Genomic DNA, 9,950 nt, shown 5'->3' on the forward strand with positions numbered 1-9,950 from the left:
AGAACTCCTAGAGGGTTCTCACACCCCAGTTCCTCCTATGCTGACTATCCCATCTTATCTAATTCATAGCTCTTAAAGCATTCTGGAATGGTCCTTCTGAAGTGTTTGCTTTCTTCTTTGTTCTGGTCTTCCCTAGTTGAATATAAGCTTTCAGAAGAGATGGATTCAGTCCAATCTGTTCTCTTCCACATATCCCATGACTAAAGCCGTTTATATCATTTTGTGGCTGTTGGATGGCCTAGCAAGAGTCAGCAATCAAAAACATTTTTTTTGGATGAATGGTTGAAGGTTCCAATATATGGATGGTGAATGGATGGGTAGATGTATGTATGCACATATGAATATGAATGGGTGGGTGGGTGGATGGACAGATAGATGGATTTGTGGGTTGGTGGGTGGGTGGATGAGTTGATAGATGAATACATGCATGCATGGAGGAGTGGGTGATGGATGCATACGTAGATGGACTGATAAGTGGATGGATGGATGAACGAATGGGTAAATGATGGTAGATACATGATTAGATAAATGAATGGGTGGGTGATGAAGGGCTAAGTGGATAAATAAATAGTGGGTGACAGATGGAGGGCTGAGTGGACGGGTGGACAGGTGGGCAGTGGTCACACACAGACATCGAGAGCCCTGTCTGATAAGTGCAGCCAACCACCTAGTTAGACGCAGGAAGCTGATCTGCTTCCGGAGGGCTGATCTCATGCCTTCTGCCATACAGACGTGGTGCTGAGCCAATAAATAAGCCTTTGTTGTCCCTGAATCAATCACTTCAGAGGAGACACACATCAGTCAGACGCACCCCCTCCCCAAGAGACACCTAGAAGATAAAGCTCCCTCTCATCTCCTTCCATGGGAACCTCGCTGGCTTATTTTCAGGGTGCTCTGCAGAATGTGAGGAGGCATCCTCTCCTCCCAGGCCAGCCGCAGCCTCGGGGGCCCTTCCTGTGGATTCCACCCATGCTCCTGACAACCAGCATCTCCCGGCTACAGCAGGTGGGCATGGCCCTGGATGTTCATATCCCGCAGGAAGGAAGGGGGCTCCTTCTTCCTTTGTAGACCCCAAGAACCCGGCCTGCCTTGCAGCTCATGTCAGAGCTCCCAGCTAACTCTGAGCAGCAACTGTGGACCGCGGTGGCTGGGGACACTCCAGTTAAGATCCAGTGTGAGCTCTCCATGCCATAACACACGGCATCACAAGAAGATCCCTGAGTCACCGCAAAAGGAGCCCGGCCCCGGTGGGGGGGGGGGAGCCCCCTCCTCCGTCTCTGTTTGATAAGGCAGGGACCTTCACTCTGTCTCACCCCTGTTTTGGGTGGTTTGTTGCTATGGCAACACCTACCCTGACTGATTAACACGATCGTTATTGATGAGATGCTGTTTGGTCTATTGAGTGGCTGAATCCCTGAGAGCAGACCTTCCTGTCAAAGTAAGACGCGGGTGTGCAGGAGGGCACCAGATTCATGCCAAGCTTTTTATTTTTTCTTTTAAGGATCTGCAGGACCTGGATGTCAATGCAGACTTGTCCTGTGAAGCAGAACGCAGGCGTCATCTAGAGGGAGGAGAGGTCCCCTGAGGTCTAATTGCGATTCTTAGTACCTGCAATGGTGGGACTCACTGGCTCCTCTCTCGTGGCCAGAGTGGGCTCATTAGTTAGCTGAGAATTACCTGTTTGATGAGCGGCTACAGCTCTGGAAAAACAGGTTTTGCCTGGTTGTACCTCCCTGCCCCAGTCCTGCCTCCCTAGACATGCCAAGCTGCTTAAGGTCAGCTAACAGCAGGACCGACTCCTTTCTGAGAGTGGCAGATATTGGGCAGCCTTCCAGCTTGACCCTCAGCGAGGCCCAGCTGCTCAGAGAAGATGAGGGTTGCACAGTCCTCGTGCTCCTGCTGGCTGAGCAGTGCTTTCTGAGGCTGAGACCTGATTCTGTAACCGATGGGAGGCCAGCACGAACCATTTCATCTCTCTGAGCCTTGAGTTCGTCGCTTGTGATATGCAGACTATGCAGACGATCCCCCAGCCAGAGGACCCCTGGAGAAGGTCCTGGAAGTGGAAAAGTGCTGCGTGCTTTGGCAGCACAGCAGAGGCTCTGGCTGAGGGTCCCCGTGCACCCAGCCCTGTGAGTGGCTGGAAGCTGAGCTGCCCTTTATGACGCCCCATCTCTAGGACTAACGCTATTTTGTTGGTTGGTTGGTTTTTCTTTTTTCCACTTCTGTGACCCCAGCTAAGCCACAAGGATGAGTCTGTGCCTCTGATCCAGGGTTGGGTCAGATCAGATGAGCCTTATCATGCCGGCAGACCAGGCCACCTCATTATGATGACCAGAGCCCTCACAGGTCATCACAGGACAGTCATCAGGTAGTGTGGACACAGAAAGAGCTGTTAAGACAACAGTCAGCAGCCCTCGGTGAGGGTGGCCCTCCTGAATTGGGCCTGCAGGGTGATGTGATGTGGAGTCTTCTTTGGCTTCTAGCCTGGCTGGGTCTCCTCCTTCCCTTGATCAGCCCTCTAGCCTCAGACGGTGGGAGTATATAGTTCACAGTCTCTGGCCAGGTACGAGCTTGAACCCCATACCTTTTACCACAGGATGGTGGTCTTTTGGCGTTAGAACAGGTGGTCTATTGAGTGGCAGAATCCCTGAGAGCAGACCTTTTGTCCTCCCAGCGGGTGGACAGAGTCCCGGGGCTGTGTATTACCAAGGGGCAGGTTCTTGGCCAACACTGTCACTTGCATTGTACCACAGGGAGGAGTCACTGAGCCTGAAGGGCCCCTGGAGCACCACTCGGGGACCTGCAAGAGAGAAACTTCCCAAGTTACATTTTTCTCCATGAATAAATAAACACAATCTAAATCCTACCAGTTATAAAAAGCCTCAAGGAATATGCAAAAGGCACAGTTATTCCTTAAGCATTTGAAAATCAGTGTGGTTTAAAAGCAGCAAGGGTAAAACTTTCTGAGTCCGTGGCCTGGAGAATCCCTCCAATGGCAGGTCAGAGAGTGGAAGGCCACTGCCCTTCCACAGAGGTAGAGAAGGAAACCTGGCCAGGCAGGGAGGGCAGGAGGAGCATCCTCCACCTGAATGCCCCTTGGGAGAAGGTTTTCTCAATGCTTTGAAACTCCCAGGTGGCTCCTGGGCGCTCCTCTGGCCTGAGCAGCCCTATGTGTGGGGACTCCATGCTGTTCGCTACCCACGGCTACAGAGAAGAGCAGGGAACAATTCCCTCCTCCTTTACCTTCTTCAGGCCAGAACCTAGGAGTGGCCTAGCTGGTGGCTCTGGCTCAGGGTCTTTCATGAGGATGTGGATGGCTGGAGGTCGGCTGGGGCTATCATCCTCTGAAAGTTTGATTTGAGCTAGAAAATACTCTCCCAAGGTAGCTCACTTGTACACCTAGGAAGTTAGTGTTTGCCCTCAAAGGAGGCTTTGGGACTTGACTTCTGCAGGTTACTGGAGCAAACCTCAGAACATGGCAGCCAGCTTCCCCAGCATGGCTGACCCCAGAGACCACAAGCAGAAGCCACGATGCCCTGTACGACTGAACTCTGGAAATTAAGCATCACAAACCTCCCAGATACTCCGCTAGTTGCACAGATCAGTCTTATAGACTGTGGGAGGGACACACAGGGCCTGAACACAGTGGGTCACGCATATGGATGCCATCTTGTAGGCTGACACCCCACAGGCTCTAGCCCACTCTCTTCAAGTACTACAAAAACAGCCTTCCCCAGGTGACAGGTGACACCCAACACCCAGCAAACCCCTGAGGAAAGGAGCAACATCTCCCAAATGTTTCCAACAAAATCCTGAGTTTGAGCTCCTCCTTGAGCCACATTCAAGGGGACAGGGGACGTCTGTGGCTGTGCCCTGGGCCCACTTGTCCAGCAGTGGGGTAGAATTACCCAAGTCCCGCGGATTGAGGTGGAGGACGGCACTTCCCCATGGGAAATCTGGCCTTTCCTTTTTCCATAAGAAAGGGGGATGAGGAGCAGGTGAGATTGGCCACTATCAGCCTCAGGCCTGCATTCTCCCCTCAGCCATGCCACCTCTCCATGGGCAAGCAAGAGTTGGCTGGACGTGGAGTGGGCTGGTCATGAGCTGTTTGTCTGCAGGTCTGCCCCCACAGTAGGCAGGAGGCCCACTGGGGATGAACTGCGGCAGGTCAGTGGCCCACTCTCAGGCACGAGGCCAGTGAGCCTACATGGTTAAAATTCAGGAGACAGCACTGCCCCCCGAGGGGGAGATGGTTACTGCAGGATGGCCCACCCTTCTGTTTCTCCCAACTTCTGAGATGCTTCAAAGCACAGGAAGGTTCTGAAAATCATTCCCAGTCCATCTTGCTGGCCCTCCTCACATCACAGAGACACCATCAATAAGCACAATTAAAATTTCCCATTTGTTGAGGTAGAATTGGATTGACAAATAGCCTATCAATATATAGATCTTGGCAAGGGAGATAATCTGTTACCAGCAACTATTAATCATCTGATACGCCTGCCCGAGTGGATCTCAGCCACTTCCCAAGGGAGGACTCGGGTCATTACCTATTCCTGTCTTGATCTCCAGGCCCCAAAAAATGCAAAGGGATTTTTCCAGAGCTGTGTGGATAGTGAATGCCACGGCCACGGGTCATTGGTTTCGGCCCCCACAGCATCCAAGCCCTTTCCCGCTAACACCCCAAGTTCCTCCGGCAATTGCAGTGCCCGCTGTTTGTGTTCCTGGTGGAGAGGGCAGGCATGTGGCTGGTCCTGTGCTACAGGAGGGGTCAACTGGAAGCTCCTCCACTCAGACCTTCCTGTCCCACCTCAGAGCCTGCCCAGCGGGAGGCATGTGACCTAAGTTCATCCACCAGGTAGATGCTCTTTCCTGGGCCATGTGCCCCCAACCTTAGGAGGACCCAGAGATAGGAACAGATGAAGCACATTCACCCTCAGGAGCTCCTGCGTGGACCAGCTCTCCGGTTTTTCCCTTCTCTCTAGGAGCCACCTGCTCCCGCTCTGTCCCTCCCTCCCGGGCAACGCTGAGTTTCTGTGGCCTTCTGGAAAGTGCCATCTTACTTGTGGTGATGAGACTCCGATTCTTGCTTGCAACCCCACGTCTTATCTGATTCCACTGGTCTTTCTACTGGCCGCTGCCTGATAACGAAAGCTCATTCCATTCTCCCGCGTGACACCCAGGCCACCATCAGATGGGGATCTCTGAAGCCTGACATTTTGATAAGGCCTTAACTCAGATAGGGTGCAAGCTACACTTCCAGGGAGAAGGAAATGGAGGGGCTTATTTCTGTCTCCAGCAGTAGTTTAGAAAGAAACGGTGGGAGACTGGCCGTGGCTCCGCTCCTGGCTCATGAGGGAACGCTGCCCTTCCACCCTAACACTCCCCAGGCTGTGGCCCTCACTCGCATCCAGGTCATCCTCGGCCCTGCTGCAGGGCGGCTGTCTGAACTGTAGCACAGCTAGCCGCACTCCAGAAGCCACCCGCAGCCAGTAGCCCGCTCCTCTCCCTGTGGCCAAGCCGTGCCCCAGCCCACAGCAGGAAAGGGCAGGAGGCACAGAAGCAGAGTCGTGGTGTCCTTTCAGGAGGGCCTGGCCCCTCTGCCACACACTTTAGAGCCAGCTTGTCCCCTGCTCCCTGCTATAAGAGAGGCCAGGTAACATTTCAACCGGAGCTGCCTGCTGAGCGGGGGTTCCCTTCACTAAAAAGGAGGCTGGGGAATGGGTTCCAGGGACAAAAGCATTCTCTGCCACGGGCCTGACTGTAGAGACCCATGGGCAGGCGTCCCCCAGGGCAGTGCAGGAAGGCCGGTGGGTGCAAGGTGCCCAGCGGGATGTGCATGGAGAGATGGCGTTTGTGCGTGAGACGTGTATGTGTGATATGTGTGACAAGGCACGCGCCTAACACCACCAGGTGCACACGGATCCACGTGCAGCAGCCCCTCGTCCACAGAAGCCTCAGGCAGCCTTTAGCCTGTGTGTGATGTTCTCTCGCTTGTGTGGAAGGTGAAGTCCTAGATTGGCTGGGTGAGGGACTATGACAGCTGATAACGCCAAGGGTCCAAACTGCCCTTGAGTAAAGTTTGTGAAGACATGGTCTCCCTGTTCTCAAAACCTCTCCTTGCGCTGTGCTCAACCTCCCTGTCCCTGAGACGTGGGATGATGCAGATCCCTCGGGATGAGGAGAGGGAGGCAAACCAGCAGCAGCCCCTCCCACAGGGCATGCCCAGGCTGCAGCTCCCTCTCCCATGGGGCGTGTCCAGGCTGCAGCTGACCATGGTAACTGACTCAGCAGAGAACTGCTGCACTTGTATGTACACACAGCACAGATGTGAGACACACAGATTCCCAGCACGTTAAACACAGAGCATACACGTATGACCCCCATATGCAGATGCGCAGCACACGCAGGCACGTGAATCTGCACTCTGTTTTGAGAAAGAGATACACAGTCCATCGCACTCACCGTCTCTTCTTGCTGGTCCGCAGGGACAGGGCCTGGAGCAGCAGAGCTGCAAGGACGGGGCAGTTAGCTTCGGTGGGTGCTGCACTGAGGCAGTGGGTTCAGAGCGCCGGCTGTAGGGTCCCAGGGAGGAGCCTTGGAGCTGGCTGACACGGCCACCCACCCTGCACAGGAAGCAACCAAGACCTGGAAGGAGCCGGGCTGGGTGGTGTTGGGGTGCGCTGTGCCTCCTCCTGGCTGGTGCCCTTTGCCATGACCTCCAAACCTCAGTTACCATGTACTGAGGCGGAATGACTGCACATCCGCCCCAGGGCTTTGGAGTGGTGTGCGCAGCCTGGACACAGCCCTTCCTCACCCTGGTGAACACTGCCAGGCTGACTCATGGGTGTTGAGAATGGTCACCACATTAGACAGTGTCTCTGGTTCCTAAGATGGGCCTGGGGAGCCTGCATAGCACGTGGTTGGAAGGCCACCTCCCAGGCGTCTTGAGCTGAGGGAGCTGGGGACAGGCTTGGGAGCTGATATTTTCAAAGCAGCCATCCATTGATTCTGGCAGATGCTGGGCTGGGGAAATGTCTTCCAACTCTCAAGTGCTACATTCCAGTTTTCACTCTGCCCTTTTATCTCCATGCCAGAAGCCCCAGCAGTCCCTTCTCCAGCCATTAATAAGCATTAGGACTCTCCCTTGTCCTTCCTCCTTCCAGTCCTGATCAATAGCTCTGCCTCCACACTTGGCATGGCTCTGCGTGAGCTGGTGGGCTCTCAAGGTCAAGCCGGGCACAGAGGCTGCTCCAACAATACCACGGAGCTGCAGACTTCTGCCTCATGGAACCAAGTGGCTGCAGCTTGATGGAGCGCGGCCCCTGCTTCCGGTGCCTGGAGAAGGGAAAGAGGAGCACATCCAATGGAAAAGACAAGGAGGGCTGGGTTGGAGGCAGCAGGAGGCCAGCCCCCATCTTGGACGCTGCTGCCTCCGGGGGTGGCTGAGCAGGCTTCTGCCCAGAGCCTGTGTGCAGCTGCTGAGACGCCCCACCATGACCCCCAGGGAAAGTCTGGGATCCTCCTTTGGAGGATGCCGGGCTGTTCATCCTGCAATCACACGGCTGTGCCTACACAGATTGAGGCCTGCTGTCATTTCTGGAACAGCTCATTGCTCTGTGGTGACAAAACTTTGGAAGGAACAAAAGACCTGCAGCAGGAAGCCAGTGAGTGGGTCCTGGGCCTTGGGCTGTCCAGGGTTCTGACCAAGGCCCTCGAGGGCTGGCACGGGCTCTGCCAGGCCTTCATAGGTCCCGTGAGTGCCTCCAAGCTTCTGGTCGGTGTGGACCCCACAATCCAGAAGTGTGGACCACACAATCCAACGGTGTAGACTAGGTAATGGATTGATCACAAGTTGGGGCTCCAAATCTTCTACCCCTATATACGCTATTTCTTTCTTTTTTAAAAAAATCAAAATATTTAATTGACATATACAGATTGCTTACATTCCAGGCCAGCACTGTGATGGGCTGACTCGTGTGTGCCCTATGCTGTGGCCCTCAGGGTCCACCCTTCCTCTCACGACCTGCAGCACAGCTCCCTGCCCTTTGAATCTGGGCTGGCTTCAATCCATAAAATATGGTAGAAGGGACATTGTGACAGTTCCATCCCTAAGTGTCAAGAGCTTATGCAAGCCCCTGCTCCTTTCTAGAACATTCTGCCTTCACGTCAGCAGGCCCAGGCCAGCTCGCCAAAGCATCAGGCAGGCAGAGCAGAAGCCCTTGAGGGGGCTCAGGCATGAGAGCCCTCAGCCCAAACCTGCCAAATGGACCTAAAACTTAACCCACTAATGACCATAGAACACCAGTAAGTCCAGCCAAGACCAGAGCTGTCCAGCCAGAGCACAGTCTGCGAGGCCCATTAGTTGAAATGGCTGGGCTTGGGTTTTACACTCTGCATTAATAGCGAGCTGACATTCTCCTGTAGGGCTGTCGTGGACCCTTATCTCTGTAGGGTCCATGCAACTCCCCCTTAGGGCTTAGCCTCCCATGGCTACAGTGTCCATGGGGTGGCCTCTGGGCATCTGAAGTCCTCAGTGCTCAGAATCCTGGAAATGCCCCAGGAGCACAGGTGCAGACTGCATCCTCTTCATGGTGGTTTAAAACATGCAGCCGGAGTGTGTCTGAGCTCACATCCTCGCCCAGCAGCTCGAACCCTTAATGACAGCGTTAGGCCTCTGCGCCCCTCGCTCCCATCTGTAAACAGGGAAATGATAGCGTCAGTCTGACACAGCCGTGGGAAATACACCTGATGAAACCTCTCGACTAGAAAGCGTCTGGCAGACAGTTGTAAATGTGCAACTGCAGACGAGTTGCCTGCCCAGGTCTAGGCGGGCCAACGAAGATGCAGAAGACAGACACAGCTGTCTCTGACCCAAGGCACCTGGACATCTGGCTGGGACTGTCACCTTGCACATGTACCTGATTACGTGAGATAAATGATCCCTCCATCCTCAGAGCAGATCATAAGGTGGTTCATCCCCCTCTTTCAATGGGATGTCAAGGTCGGCAAGGACGTCTCTGTCTGGGCTACACTGACAGGAGTATGTGGCAAAGACGAATCTGGGCTCTGGATGGCTCTGCTCTCTCCACCCGCTACCCACTGGTAGAAAACTCAAGTGCCTAAGGAAACCAGGCAAGGAGTGGGTGCCCAGCCGTCACACCAACTGCATTTCCTTCAACACAGCACTTCATACTCTGCATTGTCAACAGCTATGCAGGATCATTACCTGGACAGATAACCACCCTCTTCACCATTATTCAAGAAACACAGAAAACACTGACCATTGACACTCCCACTGATGACCGGGGCCAGTGCCAGGAGGGAGAAGAAGGGCTAGGGACTGGGGCCAAGCCCTTAGAGGAGGCCACCACCCCAACACGAAGTTGGCGCAGATGCATGTCCAACGTTTTCAGTCTTTTGACTTTTCAGAAGGATCAGGGAAGTTGGACATTTATGTGAAATCCCCATATATGGGACACTTAGGAGCTGCTTAACAAAAATGTCAGGATTATGGGAAATAATGCATAAGCGGGGATATACCCCTGGACAGTGGCTTAAAATAATAAAAAAATTAAAGAGAGTGAGTATCTAAACACACTGTGAAGCAGAGGAGGCTTTGCATGCGAGAAAGCCAACCACTGAGGACAATAATACACGGTGACCATGCCAGAGACTGGCCACCTGCACATGAGACTGAACAGAAGGACATCAGGGAGCATCCAGGAGCACCAAGGGCGCCAGGTGCCCGATCTGAGTGGAGGTCACAGATGCAGAAATTTGTAGGTTCCTGAATTTCCGTATTAAACTATACCTTAATCAATACAGTAGTCACAGAAATAATAGAAACTATAAACCACTATATGCTGACAAACAGGGAAACCAGAAAAATGAATGATTTATTGAGCACCCATTACATGCTGAGTGCTGGCCAGGGGTAGTCCTTACAT

Source organism: Marmota flaviventris, chromosome 1, assembly GCF_047511675.1.
Source record: "Marmota flaviventris isolate mMarFla1 chromosome 1, mMarFla1.hap1, whole genome shotgun sequence".
In the NCBI taxonomy this organism is placed as follows: domain Eukaryota; kingdom Metazoa; phylum Chordata; class Mammalia; order Rodentia; family Sciuridae; genus Marmota; species Marmota flaviventris.